At 59.5% G+C, this 17,875-nt stretch overlaps 1 protein-coding gene across 13 annotated transcripts in view; it reads right to left on the reverse strand.

The window, feature by feature from the left end:
• The window catches only part of EPB41L1 (erythrocyte membrane protein band 4.1 like 1), a 63,346-nt gene that overhangs the window by 31,915 nt on the left and 13,556 nt on the right, over nt 1–17,875 (reverse strand). The window contains exon 1 of one of the 13 annotated variants that reach the window (XM_064729677.1): nt 1,355–1,565. The exons of the other annotated variants lie outside the window; for them this stretch is intronic. The gene's annotated coding sequence lies outside the window, so the exon portion shown is untranslated. Of the gene's footprint in view, nt 1–1,354; nt 1,566–17,875 lie in introns of those variants that run through there. 13 annotated transcript variants of the gene reach the window in all.

Raw genomic sequence — 17,875 nt, forward strand, 5'->3', positions numbered from 1 at the left:
CTGCAAAGGAAGCCTCAGCAGGATCACAGGCAGACCTGCTTGTCATGCCTGGAATCTCCTCCCATCATCTCCCTGCCTGCTCCTCCTCCCTTTGGTGTTTTCCTCCTCCTTCCCCTTCAAGCTGGAGTGTGGATTTCCCAGCTGCTTTGCCCCAGCACTTTCCCAGCATCTCGCAGCTCCAGGCGCTGCAGCGCTTCCCTGGCAGAGCCTTCCCTTCCCTCCCTGCAGGCTGCTCCCCCTCCGTGCCCAGTCACTGCCGGCTGCAGAGCTGCTCTCCAGGGCTCAGCATCCCCCTTCTCCCCCGGGCTGCCCCTCACGCCCCTCGCTCCCTGCAGAGGCTCTGCCCATCCACGGGGCTTCACCTCCGGAGTCCCCCGGTCCCAGGGGGGCAGCAGCCCCTGCTGAGCGCCCAAAGGGGGCTCCAGCTCGGGTGGGGAGCACAGGGGTGGGTGACAACCCAGTGACCTCCTCTCCCACCCCTCCGAGTGGGGCTGATGGTGGCAGCAAAGCCCCATCACATTGTGGGGTCACACTGGGGACAGATGCTGCCACACAGACACACGGACATGGGGGGCACCCTGCGGGGGTGGCAGTGGCTGCAGGGCACGGGGCAGGGGCTGGCCAGAACCGAGATGCTCCCCGGGGCTGTGGCATCCAGCACCCCGACCGGGCAGGGCTGAGCTGGGCACAGGGCTGAGCTGGGCACAGGGGACAGGGGCACAGGCAGTGCCGTGCAGCCATCCTGCAAACCTGAGGGAGCCCGGCGGAGAGTCCTGGGGATCCTCCATAGAAACGGCAAACAAGGAAAGCAGCCCCAAAGCCCCGACAGCACACAGCACCCTGAGCCCCAGTGCCACCCCAAAGCCCCGACAGCACACAGCACCCTGAGCCCCAGTGCCACCCTCGGGCCCCAGTGCCACCCCTGGGACCTCACCCCCCTGGCATGGGACACACAAATCCCCAAAGAACTCTGCAGTGCAGCCTGAGAGTTCTCCTGTGCTGCTCTGCAGCAGGGCCAGAGGATCATATGAGCTGTTTGTTGTGAAGGGGGGGATCAGAAACACTAGGGATCTCCTGTTCCTGAAGACTGAGCCCTGATCTCCTCACGGGGGACCGGCAGGGGCAGAGATTGCAGTGCCCCGAGCTGTAAAAGTGCCCCGTCATGGAATCCTAGAAGCAAGTTTGGGAAAGACCTCTGAGATCAAGTCCCAGCGCCCCCATGGTCCCCGGGCTCCAGGAGCCGCATCCTCCCCATCCTCCCCAGCGCTCCCCAGGCAGCCGCCGCCGGCTGAGCCCGGGGCAGCAGCGGCAGCACAGCGGGGCCGAGCATCGCGCCGTGCCCGGGGGGCCCTACCTGGGTGCCAGCTGCCCATGGCTCCGGCCCGGCTCGGCTCAGCCCGGCTCGGCTCATCCCGCCGGGCGGGCGCTGCGGCCGAGGCAGCGCCTTCTGCAGAGCCGCCTCTTCCCACGCCCCGCGCGGTGACGGATGGAAGGAAGGAAGGAAGGATGGAAGGATGGATGGATGTGCGCTGCTGCCGCAGCCGGCACGGGATGGGATGGGAGCGGGGCTGCCCTCCCGGGCGTGTCCCCGGGTGCCGGTGCCGCCCCCATCGCCCCCGGCCCCGCAAACGCCTGACTCATCCCGGGCCGGGCACTCCCGCCGGGATCTTCCCTGCGCACGCCCGGCAAGGCAGCAGAGCTCGGCTGCTCATCTCCATGCCAAGGTAACCTGGCACTGTCCTGCCCTCCCCAGCTCTGCCGTGGGGCCCGGGGCAGCGAACCCTGCGCTGCCATCCACACCCAGGCTGCGCCGGCGGCTGAACAGAGGCTCCTCTTTCACCGGCCCTGCCCAGGGTGACACCGGCACATCCCTGTCCCCAGGGCACAGTCCCCTGCCCGTCCCTGCAGGGACAGCCCCGCGGAGCAAACACGGCACGGACCCTCTGCAGGGGCTCCTGCAGCCCTGCACTGACCCCGCCGGGCACAGGGACAGCTCCTGCTGGCAGAGGGGACAGCCAGAGCACGGGCAGGGACACGGCGGGGTCGGGGGGCAGGCAGGGGCTGGGAGCCCTCACCAGGTGTGGGCAGGACCCACCAGCTCGGGCACACGCTGATGGGAGCCCTGGGCATGCAGAGCCAGCAGGAACCCAAGGGGACAAAGCACAAGCCATGGAGACCCCATCAGGCTCTGGCTGTGGGGTACAGGCACTCACTGTGTGGGTGACCACGCTGGATGCAGAAGGAGAACCCCAGAGTGCCCAGCTGCTCACCAGGACCAGCTCCCCAAGTGGTACCCGTGGGTTGGGATGCTCATGGACTGTTCCCCCAGTCAAGAACATCAGCCCTGGGGGAAGCAGAGGGCAGGGAAAGGGTCCCAGCCCCCACAGCCCTCCCTGAGGCTGGGCACCTTCACAGGCACTCCTGAGCCACTGAACTGGGACAGCCCAGGGGTCCCATTGTGAAACACAGCAGCCTGCAGCCACGGAGAGCCAGGAATCCCACAGCTACCAGCAAACTCACACTCCAGAATCCTTGCCTGGTCTGCACTCTAACCCCAACCTCAGCAGTGCAATCCCCACAATTCAGGCAGGCCTGCAGTGGGGCCTGCAGCTCCCCCAGAGCCTGCAGCCCCCCTTGGAGCCCCCACCATGCCAAGGCAGCCTCAGCACCCCCGATGGCACTGCCAGCCCTGAACCTCCCCTTCCCAGCTGTCCAGGAGGCTAAAGCCACTGGGGCTTGGGGCTGGGGGTGACCAGTTCTTGGCTGCTCAGCACTGCTCAGGGCTGGGGTCACCCACAGCTGAACAGAGTCCCTGGGGGCTCCTAGGGAGAACAGGGACAGGAGGGACCTTCCCTCCATCCTGGGGAAAACAGGGAATCCTGGGGAAAACAGGGAAAGGAAGGACCTTCCCTCCATCCCTGGCAGGAAGCAATGATGGACCCAGAGAAAGGGACACACACTGCATCCACTACCCACTAACTGCAGAGGGGCCTGTGGAAACTCCTCTGGGCTCCAAAATTCTTGGAAAGGGTGGGCTGGCACTGGCACAGGCCGCCCAGGGCAGTGGTGGAGTCACCATTGCTGGGGGAATTAAAAAGACACTCAGATTTGGGGGCATGCCTGAGTGGTGGCCTTGGCAGTGCAGGGATGAGGGTTGGATGTGACACATGGAATTCCTTTCCAGCCTCAGGGGTTCCTGACTGGTGAGACCCCCAAGGTGCCTCCTGAGGGAAGGAGCAGTTTGGGGGCCCCAGAATGCCCCCCAAGCCCCAGAATGCCCCCCAAGCAAGCACTGAGCTGAGCTCCTGCACAGGCAGTGCTGCTGGAGAGTCCTCCCTTGCCCCTCTGACCCCAGGGCACCTTTTCCTCACATCCCTGTGATCCCACATGGCACAGCAGGGCATTGCTGCATCCCCCACTGCCACCTGGAGCACAATTTGGTGCCTCAGGCAGAAGCAGAGCCAGCTCCCTCAGACCACAGTGGGACACAGCTCAAGGCTGAGCTGGGCTTTGGTTTCAGTTCAGAGGCCCAGAAGCCCTTAGATCCCAGCAGAGGATGCTGTGGGGGCGGAGGGCATCAGTGCCAGCCCTGCCTCTCACCCTGGCAGAGCTGCCAGCCCTGCCCCTCACCCTGGCAGAGCTGCCAGCCCTCCTTTGGAGGCATTTGGGAAGCTGGGGGAAGGCAGAGAGCTGCTGATAGAGCCTCTGACTTCAAGCACCAACATGTTCCTCATTAATTGGGTAGCAAGAAAGCTGGGGTGGAGGGAGGGGAGGGATGGCCAAGCTGTGCTGGAAAGGCTGAAAAATGAACTGAAAAACCTCCCTGAACCAGCCCTGGGCACATCCCTCCCTGGACATGCCCTCAGGGAAGGAGGGAAGTGTGGGGGCACTGCTGGCAGGGGCTGCCCCACTGCCCTGCACCCCAGCAGAGGAAGGGCTGGTGCAGCCCAGGGCCCCCTTCCCTGGCTCTGGGGGGGATTAGGGTTAGCCCCCCGTGCTGGGGGCTGGCCCTCTGGCCCTTGTGCCCAGGGGCACCATGGCTCTCCCTCTGAGGACCAGACTGGCCAAGAGCTGCTGCACTGGCCTCATGCTGGGGGAAAGGACTGTCCTCCTTGTGTTCCCTCCCTGAGCTCACCCAGTCCTGACAGGAAACTGAGGCACGTGGGGCTCAGTCACAGCAAGGCACCCTCCTGCCCCTCACCCAGCTGGGGATGGGCATTTGGGAGCAGCCTGATCCCATACCCAGCTGGGGATGGCATTTGGGAGCAGCCTGATCCCATACCCAGCTGGGAATGGCATTTGGGAGCAGCCTGATCCCATACCCAGCCGGGGATGGGCATTTGGGAGCAGCCTGATCCCATACCCAGCTGCCATCTCAGGCCTCATCAGTCTTTGAGGGCTTAAATGCAGGTGAGGGCTCCTCATTCCCTGTAACCTCCAGCAAGCAGAGGCACCCTCAGGCACCCCAGTCCCAGCCAGCCACAGGCAGCCACTGTCCCCACACTGTCCCCACACGTGTCCTGCTGCCCTCCAGCAGGATCAGGAGGGGAAGGGAGGGTTAAAAGGAGAAGGGAGGGTTTGGGAGGCCAGGAGCTCTGGCATGGCACAGCTGGCCCACACCCACAGCAGTCTTTTCCCCAAACACCCCCCTTGGTCCCTTGTCCCTGTCGATGCCTGCTCAGCTCTGTCCTCAGCTCCTCCCTCAGAGCACTCACTGGAGGGGCTGCTCTTTGAGTATTTGTGGGGTTCAGCCCAGTTCCCCGTTGCTGGGATGCGTGACTCACATTTTCTGAGCATCTGCAGCCACCAGGGCAGGCTTCCCTCGGGTTGCTCCCCTCTGCCCCTCTCCCAGCCAGGTGTGTCACACAGGGACCCTGTGGCTGCTCAGCCCCATTGCCACCACTGACAGACTGGCACAGGACCAGGACCCTGAAAAACTCCAGAGTGTCCCCAAATTGAACTAAATAACACAAACATGTGCAACACAGGCCCTCTGTGCATGGCAGGATTCCACACCACACTGAGGAACAGGGACAGGGACACTGACTCTGGGATGCAGCAGGACAGGAGCAGCAGGGAGCAGCCTGTCCTTGGGCAGCACCCACAGCTCCAAGGAGAACCTGTAGGGCACGTGAGGAACCTCTGCTGTGCATGGAACCATCCCCTGGTGCCTTGGCACAGGGAGCCCAGGAGCTGCAGGAAGGACACAGCCCCTCTGGGGGAAGAAAGAGGATTTTCAGCTTTTGCCAAGGCAAGGGCAGCTCAGAGGCCTCAGGGGTGCCCAGGCCTCACAGGCAATTATCAAAGATAAGAGAGAAATGTTTTTAAGGGAAGGGATGCCAGAGGGATCAGAGTGGGGAGAAGGGAGAGCGAGTGAGCTCGGGGCTGCAGCAGGGTGGGAAGCAGCACAAGGGCTCCTTCAGCAGCTCTGACCCTCCTTGCAGGGGACACCCTGCGACAGAGGGACACAGAGGGGACGTGGGTGCAGAGGAGGAGGCACCTCAGTTCCCTGCAGGGAACCCCCCAGTGCTGCCCACACCGGGCTCCTGTCACCTGCCCCTGCCCCAGAGGCAGGACATGCCCCAGGTCCTGTGGGACAGGGGTGTCCCACTGCTCCAGGGAGCCTCCAGGGCCTCCCACACAGCCAGGCTCACTGACACCCATCCTTGTGCTCCCCAGTTTATCTTGGACAGTCCCCATGAGCCCCGGGGCTTTCACTGAAGCAAAGCTCCCAGGAGCTGAAACAGGACCAGCACGCAGGGAAGGACCATGGCCAGACATCCCCACAGCAGCCTTGGCAGAGATGGATGGCAGGAGGTCCAGCCTGGAACAACCTTTCTTACCTGGCTTTGCCTCTATTCTGCTAAGGAAACATTTCCCCAGTCTCACTCCTGTACAAAGGCACAGAAGCAGCATTTGTGTCCCCACAAAGCTGAGGAGAATCCTCTGGTATCCAAGCACTCAGACACCACAAACAGCCAGGCTGAGAACCCCTCAGTGACTTGCAAAATGCAAGGAAAACAGCAAAGCTCCCCAGCAGCTGTGCTGGACCCAGACCCTGGCAGGTCCCTGTTTGGGGCAGAACCCCCTTCCCCAGCAGCTCCTTGTGCAGGGTAAACCTCGGGGACACAGAGGAGAGGTGCCCAGCCCGGCCCACCCTCCATGGAGGGGACAGGGAGGGCCAGGCCATGCCACCAAGCCTGGAGGAGCAGAGTGGAGCTGCCCCATGCCCACCTCCATGAGCCCCACATGCTCCCAGCCCTCCACCATCCCCAGGAGCTGGCACCCCTCACCCCGGTGCTGCTGCAGGTGGGAAGTGCCCACACCCCATGGCTTCACTGCCATCCCTCCTCCATAACACCTTCTAACACCCCCTGGCTGTGTCTGAGCAGCGCCCAGCCCTGCCCAGGCTGCTGTCCCTGTCTGTTTGCAGGGCAGGGTGTATTTGTAATGGGTGGTTTATCCCCGTGAATGCAGTGCCACCACCACACCGTGCCCCTCCTGCACAAACCCCAAAGCACCAAAGTCCCCAGACCTGCCCAGAGCCCCCACCCTGACCCTGAGGGTTTGACACTCTGAGTCCTGCAGCACACGTGTGGCTTAGCTGCTTCCAGCTGCTGCAGGGAAACTGGAACTTGGAAATTTCCATCCTCTGAAGCATCTCACAGATACACAAAAGGACTAAAAGGGTGTCAAAGGAGATTGAACAAGAGCCAGGAATAGCAACCAGGGAAGGACCATGGCCAGACATCCCCCTTGAGCCGGCTCACAGCAGCCCTGGCAGAGATGGATGGCACAAGGTCCAGCCTGGAACAACCTTTCTCACCTGGCTTTGCCTCTATTCTGCTAAGGAAACATTTCCCCAGTCTCACTCCTGTACAAAGGCACAGCAACAGCATTTGTGTCCCCACAAAGCTGAGGAGAATCCTTTGGTATCCAAGCACTCAGACACCACAAACAGCCAGGCTGAGAACCCCTCAGTGACTTGCAAAATGCAATCAAACCCCCCCCCAACCAGGATTCAGCTTGGCACAGGGCACCTGCTCTGCAGAATCCTGCAGAAGGAAGGCAGAGGCTGGGAGCACCAGCCTGGCCATGCACTGGGGGTGCACAACAGCCTCTGAGCCCACCGTGAGCTGCAGCACCGAGCTGGGCCAAGCCCTGAGAGAATTGTGGGCAGTTCCTGTGGCTCCAGGTGAGGGCATCTGAGCCCAGAGAGGACATGGAAAGATGCCCAAGTAAGATTTTTGAAGTGCTTGGGTTGGTGAATGGATTTGAATGGATTTCAGCCTGGAAAAAAACAAGGTTCTGGGCAGAGCATGGAGCCCTTTGCAGTGCCTGAAGGAGCTCCAGGAGAGCTGGAGAGGGATGGGGACAAGGGATGGAATGAGAGGACAAGAGGGACTGGCTTCCCACTGTGACAGACATATTTTATGAAAAATCCTTTTGCTCGGATTTTTCCTCCTATGAAGCTGAGAGGCCTCAGAAACCAAATGTAAACAATAATTATCTGCTGCTGTGGAATGCAACAGGTGCATCTTTGATTGGCCTCATGTGGTTGGTTTTAATTAATGGCCAATCACAGTCCAGCTGTCTCAGATTCTCTGGTCAGTCACAAGATTTCATTATCATTCCATTCCTTTCTATTCCTTGCTACCCTTCTGATGAAATAATTTCTTCTATTCTTTAGTGAAGCTTTATTATATAATTTTCTTTTAATATAATATATATCATAAAATAATAAATCAGCCTTCTGATACATGGAGTCAAGATTCTCATCTCTTCTCTCATCCTGAGACCCCTGTGAACACCACCACATCCCACTGCCAGAGGGCAGGGTCAGATGGGGTACTGGGAAGAAATTCCTCCCTGTGAGGGTGGGCAGGCCCCGGCACAGGTGCCCACAGCAGCTGTGGCTGCCCCTGGATCCCTGGCAGTGCCCAAGGCCAGGCTGGACAGGGCTGGGGGCACCTGTGACAGTGGGAGGTGTCCCTGCCATGGCAGGGGGTGGAACAGGATGGGCTTTGAGGTCCCTCCAACCCAAACCAGTCTGGGATTTCCAGCTGTGCCAGATGTGCTGGAGCTCCCTTGGCAGGCAGAGCACATCTCCCAGCTCAGAGCTGCTGTACCTCAGGCAGGCTCAGGAACCGCTGCTGAGATGAGGGAGGGAAAACATCTCTGGTGGCTCCTCCCGCTGCAGCAGGGGGGCTGGCCCGAGCTGAATCACCAGAGCTGACTCACCCAGGGCAGCACGGGGCTCACAGCCTGCCCTGGGCCCTGCAGCCTGCTTTGGGGCTCACAGCCTGCTTTGGGGCTCTGCAGCCTGCTCTGGAGCTGCAGCCCCACACAGTGCCCCCAGAGCTGCTTTAATCCAGCCAGCTCACCACAGGGAGCACCTCCATCCATCTATCATCCATCCATCCATCCATCCATCCATCCATCCATCCATCCATCCATCCATCCATCCATCCATCATCCATCCATCCATCATCCCCCATCCATCCATCATTCCTCCATCCATCCATCCATCCATCCATCCATCCATCCATCCATCCATCCCATCCATCCATCATCCCTCCATCCATCCATCCCTCCATCCATCCATCCTCCATCCATCCTCATCCATCCATCATTCCTCCATCCATCCATCCATCCATCCATCCATCCTCATCCCTCCCTCCATCATCATCCATCCATCCATCCATCCATCCATCCATCATTCCTCCATCCATCCATCCATCCATCCATCCATCCATCCATCCATCCATCCATCCATCCTCCCCATCACCCATCCATCCATCCATCCCTCATCCATCCATCCTCATCCTCCATCCATCCATCCCTCCATCCATCCATCCCTCATCCTCCATCCATCCATCCCTCCATCCATCCATCCTCATCCATCCATCCCTCCATCATCATCACAATCCTCATCCCTATCATCCATCATTCCTCCATCCATCCATCCATCCCTCCATCCATCATCCTCCATCCATCCATCATCATCCATCCATCCATCCATCCATCTCACTCCATCCATCCATCATCCATCCATCATCCCTCCATCCATCCATCCCATCCATCCATCCATCCATCCATCCATCTCCATCCATCCATCCATCCATCCATCCATCCATCCATCCATCCATCATCCATCCATCCACCCATCCATCCATCCCTCATCCATCCATCCATCCATCCCAGTGAGCTCTGAGCACTCTGTGCTGGAGAGGACAGTGGGACAAGGCTCCCAGGGTCTCAGGGCTGGAGCCCTCTCCTCTGGGACAGGCTGGCAGAGCTGGGGGTGCTCACCTGGACAGGAGAAGGCTCCAGGGAGAGCTCAGAGCCCCTGCCAGGGCCTAAGGGCACTGGAAATAGAGAGAGAGAGACTTTTTACATGGAGAGGCAATGACAGGACAAGAGGGAACCATTCCAAACTAAACCAAGAGAGATTTAGATCAGATGTTGGGAAGAAATTCTTCCTTGTGAGGGTGGGCAGGCCCTGGCACAGGGTGCCCAGAGCAGCTGTGGCTGCCCCTGGAGCCCTGGCAGTGCCCAAGGCCAGGCTGGACAGGGTGGGACAAGATGAGCTTTAGGGTCCCTTCCAACCCAAACCACTCTGGGATTCCGTAACTCCTCTCCTGCACCACCACCTGCACCAGGGCTTTATCCTCCTCAGCTTTGAGAGTTGTTCTCCATCTCAGCAAATCTCCCTCCCTTGTAGAGAAAGACATTCAGCCATTTTGTACCTTGTTACTGAAATACTACAGAACCCATGCCTTGTAAGTCTGTGATACAGATAAGAAATAATAAACACCTGAGTCTGAACACAAAATACCATCCTGAGTGCTTCAGTCCTGACCTTGACAGAGGCAAAACCAGGCATTCCCCCTCCAGGGAGGAGCCTGCTGCCCCCAGACCTCGGCCAGGAGTCTTGGGAAGGAGGTCAGAGAGGAGAGCACCTTGTTCCCTGCCCAGCAGGGTGGGACTGAGCTCAAAAACATCACACTGGGAACATGAAGGGCAGCAGGAAAGGCAGCAATTGAGCATTCCCTCTTCACCTCAGCCTGTGAGCAGGTGAGCTCTGTCACCTTGTCCTGCCAGCCTGAGCCGAGCTGTCCCACCCCATGGCAGCACTGCACCACGAAGCAGCAGCTCCTCATCTCCAGGGCTGTGTCCAGTTCTGGGCCCCTCACAAGAGAGACCTTGAGGGGCTGGAGCGTGTCCAGAGAAGGGCACAGAGCTGGGAAGGGGCTCAGCCTGGAGCAAAGGAGGCTCAGGGGGCCCTTGTGGCTCTGCACAGCTCCTGACAGGAGGGGACAGCTGGGGGGGTCAGGCTCTGCTCCCAGGGACAGGAGGAGAGGGAACGGCCTCAAGTAGCACCAGCAGAGTTTTAAATTGGATATTTGGGAAAATCTCTTCACTGAAAGGGTTGCCAGGCATTGGAAGGGCTGCCCAGACAGGTGGTGGAGTGCCCACCCCTAAAGGTGGTCGGGAAATGACTGGGTGTGGCACTCAGTTTAGCTGACAAGGTTGGAGTCCATGACCTTGGAGGTCTTTTCCAGCCTGAATAGTTCTGCAGCTCAGGAAGGGAAGAGCTGAGAGGTGTGAACCTGCTGGGGGAGGAAATCACCATGGGCTGGCCACGGGAGGCTGCTCCCATGGAAACCACTGAGACACGTCCTCTCCTGTCCCTGGGGCACCAAGGACGGGTCCAGCCAGAGCCTGCCTGACCAGGGGGGCAGCGAGGGCCCCTCCAGGCTGGGTGTACCAGTCCCTTGCTGGGGACAGGGGACAGGCTTTGTGGGGGCAGGAAGGGCCCCTCCAGGCTGGCTGGACCAGTCCCTTCTTGGGGACAGGCCCTGCAGGGCTCTGCTGGCCATTTCAGCCCCTTTACCCAGGCAGGTGGTGCTGTCCTGTGATGGTGTTCACAGGGGTCTTAGGATGAGGGAAGAGATGTAGATTTGACTCTGTATTTCAGAAGGCTTGATTTATTATTTTATGATATATATTACATTAAAACTGTACTAAAAGAATAGAAGAAAAGGTTTCACCTCAGAAGGCTGGCTAAGCTGAGAATAGAAAGCAAAAGAATGAATAACAAAGGTTTGTGGCTCAGACTCTCTGTCTGAGCCAGCTGACTGTGATTGGCCATTAATTATACACATCCAACATGGGCCAGTCACAGATGCACCTGTTGCATTCCACAGCAGCAGATAACCATTGTTTACATTTTGTTCCTGAGGCCTCTCAGCTTCTCAGGAGGAGAAAATCCTAAGGAAAGGTGTCACAGACATCTTTTCATTAAAACCCTTTCGTTAGGATTTTTCCAGCTGAAGCTGAGAAGTTTCAGCAACCAAATGTAAACAATGGTTATCTGCTGCTGTGGAATGCAACAGGTGGATCCGTGATTGGTCTCAGGTGGATGTTTGGATTTACTGACCACTCATAGCAGAGCTGTCTCACTCTCTGCTGGGACACAGATCTTTGTTATTCATTCCTTTTCTATTCTTAGCTTAGCTAGCCTTCTGAGAACTTTTCCTTCTATTTCTTTTTAGTATGGTTATAATATAATATATATCATAAAATAATAAATCAAGCCTTCTGACCATGAGGTCAACATTCTCGCCTCTCTCTTCATCCTGCAACCCTTGTGACCACTGTAACAGAAAGGATTTTCATGAAAAGATGTGTGTGACACTGTCCTGGCCAGGCAGGCTGGGGCTGTGGAGCTGCTGTGCCCACCCCACTGAGCTGAGCTGAGCTGAGCTGCCCAGGGATGCTGAGCCAGGGCCAGGCTGAGGCACCAGGAGCAGCCAGAGCAGAGCAGACAGCAGCTCGTCATCACAGAGTGTGACAGCCAGCCTGGAGCTGCCAAGGGAAGAACTGGGTCAAGTGGGGAAAAGCAGGAGAGCAGCGGCACAAGGGTGGGATGATCTCATGAGAACACACAGTGATCCTGGGGGACACCTCACAAGCTTGGGGATCCACCACCCAAAAGGAGCCTGGGTTTGGGGCTCTCCCAGCTCCCCTGCAGCCGGCCCGGCCCTCCCTGACACGTGTTGAGTGTGTGTTTGGGCAATTATGGATTTACATGATGTCAGCAGCTGCCGGGAGCCCAGACATCTGCTCGCTCATCATGCCCCAGCCAGGCAGCACAGACATCTGACCCTGCTGACAGGCACCAAAGGCCTCCCTCACACCCTCCCCTGGCACCAGGGCCTGCAGGGCACGGGCAGTGCCCTCCTGCTCCGGGGCCAGCCCCTGAGCTGGGGTTAATGGAGCAGCCTGAGCTTATGGCACAAAAGGACACACTGGAAGTGGAGATCAGCATCCCTGCGGCTCCAGAGCTGGTGCCACATGTCAAAAATGAATCATGAGAAACTTAGGGAGGGAAAAGAAGCCACCAAACTGACAGGGAGTCATCCCCCGAGCCAGGCTGGAGCCAGGCAGCCATGGCAGCTCACCCTGACAGCTGCCAGAGGCAGAGCAGCCAGGGCAGAGCCCATCTGAGACACCAACCCTCCTCCAGGCTGCTCTGGCCACAGGAACAAGCAGGGAAGGGGAGCACAGCTCTGCTGCATCCTGGGGGACAGGGCTGAGGTGCCTCCTCCTCCTCTGGGCCCAGCAGGATGCAAAGGCAGCACCCCCTGCTCCCCTCACACAGCCTGGTCCCTCTGCCAGCCATGGGAGCTGTGGGGCACTCCCAGCAAGGTCCCACTCCCACCCTGCTGGGTGACACCTCCCAGCTGAGCAAACAACTCCAGGAATGAGTTGCTGTGTCCCCCCAGAAGTCAAGAAACTCCTTCCACAGGCTCATTAACAGGCAAATGAAGATGTCCCAGCTGGAGGGGGACAGCCCTGAGCCAGCTCCTGTGAGCACCCAGTGCCTCCCCAGATGGAAGCACAGCCCAGACCCCACGGAGCAGGGAGAGGGAAGAGCCAGCAGCCCCCACAGCCCTCAGTCCCCCCTGGTTCCTCCCCTGCTCCCAGCAGAGCAGGATGGGACCAGCAGCACCCCCACAGCCACCATGTGCCACCACTGAGCCCTGGTGTCACCCTCGGGGCAGGGCACGTCCTGCTGCTCACAGCTCTGGGGACACTCCTGCTTTCCTTGGCCCCACAGGCCCCTCCCACCCCACTAAGCCCCACAGATGCCCCCAGCCATGCCAGGGCCTTGCTGCCCCTGCCCAGCAGCTCCACAGCGCCACAGCAGTGGGGGTGACACGGGGATGCTGCTATTGCAGAGCTCCCCAGTTCCCTCATCCCTCCCTGGGACACCCACCCAGCAGCACAAGCTGAAGTTTTTCTCTCTCAGCAGTGATGAACACCCATCCTCTGCCCCCTGAGAGCCATCCCTGCTGCCCAGCAGTGCCCTCCCTGCCTGGGGACAGCTGTCACACAGCACAGCACAGCCCTGCAGCTCCCAGGGACCCCAAAGCTCAGCCCAGAGCACCCCAGGAATGGGCACTTGGGAGTAGGGGGTGCATCAAGGACAGCTCCTGGGGGCAGGATCCACAGCAACCCCAGCCCAGTGCCTGATCCCTGCCCCAGGGAGGGGCTCTGGCAGCCCCCTGGGGCTTCAAGGCTGCCCAGCCTGTCCCTTCCATCACTGCAGGCAGCCCCACAAAGGCAGGAATATGCCTCTTCCAGGGAAACTCTGACCTTTCCAAAGGCATGGCTTGCACAGTCAGCAGAGTGGGGAACACACCAGGAGTGGAGAGAGGGGAAATTCACGATCTGGTGGCACAGCTTGGGCTTCCAGCTCCTCCAGCAAAGTCCAGCAAGGAGCTCTGGCTGGGCAGGACAAGGCTGGGGATAAAGGAGGTGCTCCACACTGAGCACACAACACCCACCAGTGCCATGGCACACGATGCACCAGCCCTGGGGAGCCACTGAAGGGCAAAAGGCACCCCCAGAACACCCTCCCCATCCTCCAGGCAGACAGGGAAGGCTCCTTCCACCTGCAGGATGTCACCTGAGCCAAACACCCTCCCAGTGCCCTACCAGCACCCCGCCTTGGCAAGGGCACACAGGAACAGGAGCCATGGGCACACAGGAACAGGAGCCATGGGCACACAGAGGAACAGGAGCCATGGGCACACAGGAACAGGAGCCATGGGCACAGAGGAACAGGAGCCATGGGCACACAGAACAGGAGCAGGACACAGGAACAGGAGCCATGGGCACAGAGGAACAGGAGCCATGGGCACAGAGGAACAGGAGCCATGGGCACACAGGAACAGGAGCCATGGGCACACAGGAACAGGAGCCATGGGCACACACAGGAACAGGAGCCAAGGGCACAGAGAGGAACAGGAGCCAAGGGCACACAGGAACAGGAGCCATGGGCACACAGAGGAACAGGAGCCATGGGCACACAGGAACAGGAGCCATGGGCACAGAGGAACAGCAGCCAAGGGCACACAGGGACAGGAGCCATGGGCACAGCATGGCCAGGCAGGGCTGGGGGCACCCTGAGGGCCCTCCTGTGCCACCCTGGCTGTCCCTGTCACAAACAGCCACACCCTGGGCTCCCTGGCACCCCTGTCCCAGAGGGGAAAGCTGCTCCTGCAGCATCCCACAGCAGCCAGGGCTGCAGGGAGGCTCAGGGTGCTCCTTGGGGCTCCCCTCTCTGGGCCCTGCTTCCCAGAGCCAGGCAGGGCAGTGCTGGGGTGGGAATGCCAAACAAAAGGGCCAACAGAGATTCAAGATATTTTCCTTTCTCTGGGAAAAAGGAGAAGGCAGAGAAACCCTAAATCAGGGTTTGGTGATGCTCTCATGCCCCAGGATGGGGGTGTGGGCAGCAGGGGCTCCCACTGAGCTGCCTGGGAGGATGTGGGGGTACCAGAACAGGCAGGGATTAGGCAGGGATGCAGGCAGGGATGCAGGAATCAGGCAGGGATGCAGGGATCAGGCAGGGATGCAGGAATCAGGCAGGGATGCAGGGATGCAGGCAGGGATGCAGGAATCAGGCAGGGATGCAGGCAGGGATGCAGGAATCAGGCAGGGATGCAGGAATCAGGCAGGGATGCAGGCAGGGATGCAGGAATCAGGCAGGGATGCAGGAATCAGGCAGGGATGCAGGAATCAGGCAGGGATGCAGGCAGGGATGCAGGGATGCAGGCATCAGGCAGGGATGCAGGCAGGGATGCAGGAATCAGGCAGGGATGCAGGCAGGGATGCAGGCAGGGATGCAGGGATGCAGGCAGGGATGCAGGTAGGGATGCAGGAATCAGGAAGTGATGCAGGCAGGGATGCAGGGATGCAGGCAGGGATGCAGGAATCAGGCAGGGATGCAGGGATGCAGGCAGGGATGCAGGGATGCAGGGATGCAGGTAGGGATGCAGGAATCAGGCAGGAAGCAGCCCTGGTGCCTGGCAGCCCCTGCTCATCCCACCAGGATGCTCCATGGGGATGTGCTGCTCTGCCCTGAGCTGCACCCACAGCTCAGCCCCACCCAAGGGCCCCAGAAAAGGGAGCAGCACCTCCAGATGGGACCCTCCCAGCCCAGGTGCAGCTGCTGCCCCCAGAAACTGATAAATGCCATGTGGGGAAGGGAAAGGACACATGGAAACACCTTCATCCCATCTGAGCCCAGCTCAAGAGCCAGCCCAGCTGACTGGGATCCCAGAATGGTTTGGGTTGGAAGGGACAATAAAGCCCATCCAGTGCCACCCCTGCCATGGCAGGGACACCTCCCACTGTCCCAGGCTGCTCCCAGCCCCATCCAGCCCATCCAGCCTGGCCTTGGGCACTGCCAGGGATCCAGGGGCAGCCACAGCTGCTCTGGGCACCCTGTGCCAGGGCCTGCCCACCCTCACAGGGAACAATTCCCAATTCCCAATATTCCATCCTTCCCTGCCCTCTGGCAGTGGCAGCCATTCCCTGTGTCCTGTCCCTCCATCCCTTGTCCCCAGTCCCTCTCCAGCTCTCCTGGAGCCCCTTCAGGCTCTGAATGGGCTCTGAGGCCTCTCTGGAGGTTTCTCTTCTCCAGCTGAACATCCTCAGCCAGCAGAGGCCAACATCCCTCCAAACACCTCAAAATTCATTTGTATGGAAGAAAATGCTACAAGATCACAGGAGAGGAGCAGCAGATCTGTAAGTGAAACAGGCAGGAGCTCAAGGAAGAGAATTGCTCTTGCAAATATATTTTTGGGCCCTGCCTGCAATTTATCCTGCTGTTCATCTCCCTTCTGAGAGAAGACAGATTCCCTGGCTGGAAAGAGGAGCAGCAAACTGCTGTATTAACCACGGAAAACAGCTGGAAAATGGATCTTTGGGGGCTTCCTTAAACTACCCCCAGCACTGGTGTTTGTAGCAGAGCTCTGACCTCTCACAGATCAGAGGCAGGAGGTAAATCCAAGCTTTCCCTTTGACTTGGCACCTGGAAATCTGACTGATCACTGAGCTGCAGGAAATCAATGCACCCACCAGCATAGGGAGGCTTCCATGAGCTCCCCACCCTGGCACTGCCCCCTTGTACCCTGGCACTGCCCCTGGGCACTGCAGGAGCCCCAGAGAGCTGCACTGGGCTGCTCCCTCAGCCCAGCCAGGGCATCCATTCCTGCTGGCACAGGGATGTGCTGGGCACAGCATCCCACACTGGCTCACCCACCAGCAGCATCAATCCCTGAGGTTTTTCAGGGAAGTGGAGGAGAACATCTTAGGTGGGTTATTTTGGGGTTTTTTTAAAAGATATGTTAAGGAGATATTTTCTGCAACAAAATGCCTGTTGCCATAAGGGTTTTAAACCACAAGAAACATCCCCAAAAATCCATTTTTCCATGAGTGCAGGTTCAGCAAAGCTCAGGGGGTGGTCACAGCCCCACCAGGAGCCCAAAGGCTGCTCTGCCAAGGCCTGGGAGGTGCAGCTGGCACTGGTTCCTGCCAGAGCCCGAGGTGCTGACACCTCTGCAAGCACTGCCTCCACCCAGCCCTGACACCACAAACCGCCACTGCCTGGGACTGATCCCATTTGCTTTGCATCACTCCCAAGGACAAAGCTGAAAACTCCTTCTTTGCCCCTCTGAGCTGCAGCTGGAGCCTGGCTCAGCCCAGTGCAGGCAGCAGCAGCTCCACTGCCAGGCTGGGCCCCCTGTGCCCTGGAGCCCGTGGGACCCAGGGGTGGCACCAGCTCTGCCACCCTGGGGAGCTGGCACTGCTCCTACCCCCTGCTGCATCCAGGCAGCACAGGGAGCTGAGTCACTGAGCAGGGCCAGCCCTGATCAATCCCAGCCACAGCTGCACAGAGCCACCCCAGGGCTCTGGGATCCATCCCAGCCCACAGAGCCATCCCAGGGGCTCTGGGATCCATCCCAGCCCACAGAATCATCCCAGGGCTCTGGGATCCATCCCAGCCCACAGAGCCACCCCAGGGGCTCTGGGATCCATCCCTGGGGCTCTGGGATCCATCCCAGCTGCACAAACCCATCCCAGGGGCTCTGGGATCAATACCAGCCCACAGAGCCAACCCAGGGCTCTGGGATCCATCCCAGCCCACAGAGCCATCCCAGGGCTCTGGGATCCATCCCAGCCCACAGAGCCATTCCTGGGGCTCTGGGATCCATCCCAGCCCACAGAGCCATCCCTGGGGCTCTGGGATCAATACCAGCTCACAGAGCCATCCCAGGGCTCTGGGATCCATCCCAGCCCACAGAGCCATCCCAGGGGCTCTGGGATCCATCCCAGGGGCTCTGGGATCCATCCCAGCTGCACAAACCCATCCCTGGGGCTCTGGGATCCATCCCAGCCCACAGAGTCACCCCAGGGGCTCTGGGATCCACCCCAGCTCCTGCAGCACAGCTGCTCCCAAACCCTGGAGCTCTCACCCAGCTCCCCCAAGGCCTCAGCACACGAGGGACCCCCAGGCCAG

The sequence above is a fragment of the Zonotrichia leucophrys genome, chromosome 20, assembly GCF_028769735.1.
Source record: "Zonotrichia leucophrys gambelii isolate GWCS_2022_RI chromosome 20, RI_Zleu_2.0, whole genome shotgun sequence".
Taxonomy (NCBI): domain Eukaryota; kingdom Metazoa; phylum Chordata; class Aves; order Passeriformes; family Passerellidae; genus Zonotrichia; species Zonotrichia leucophrys.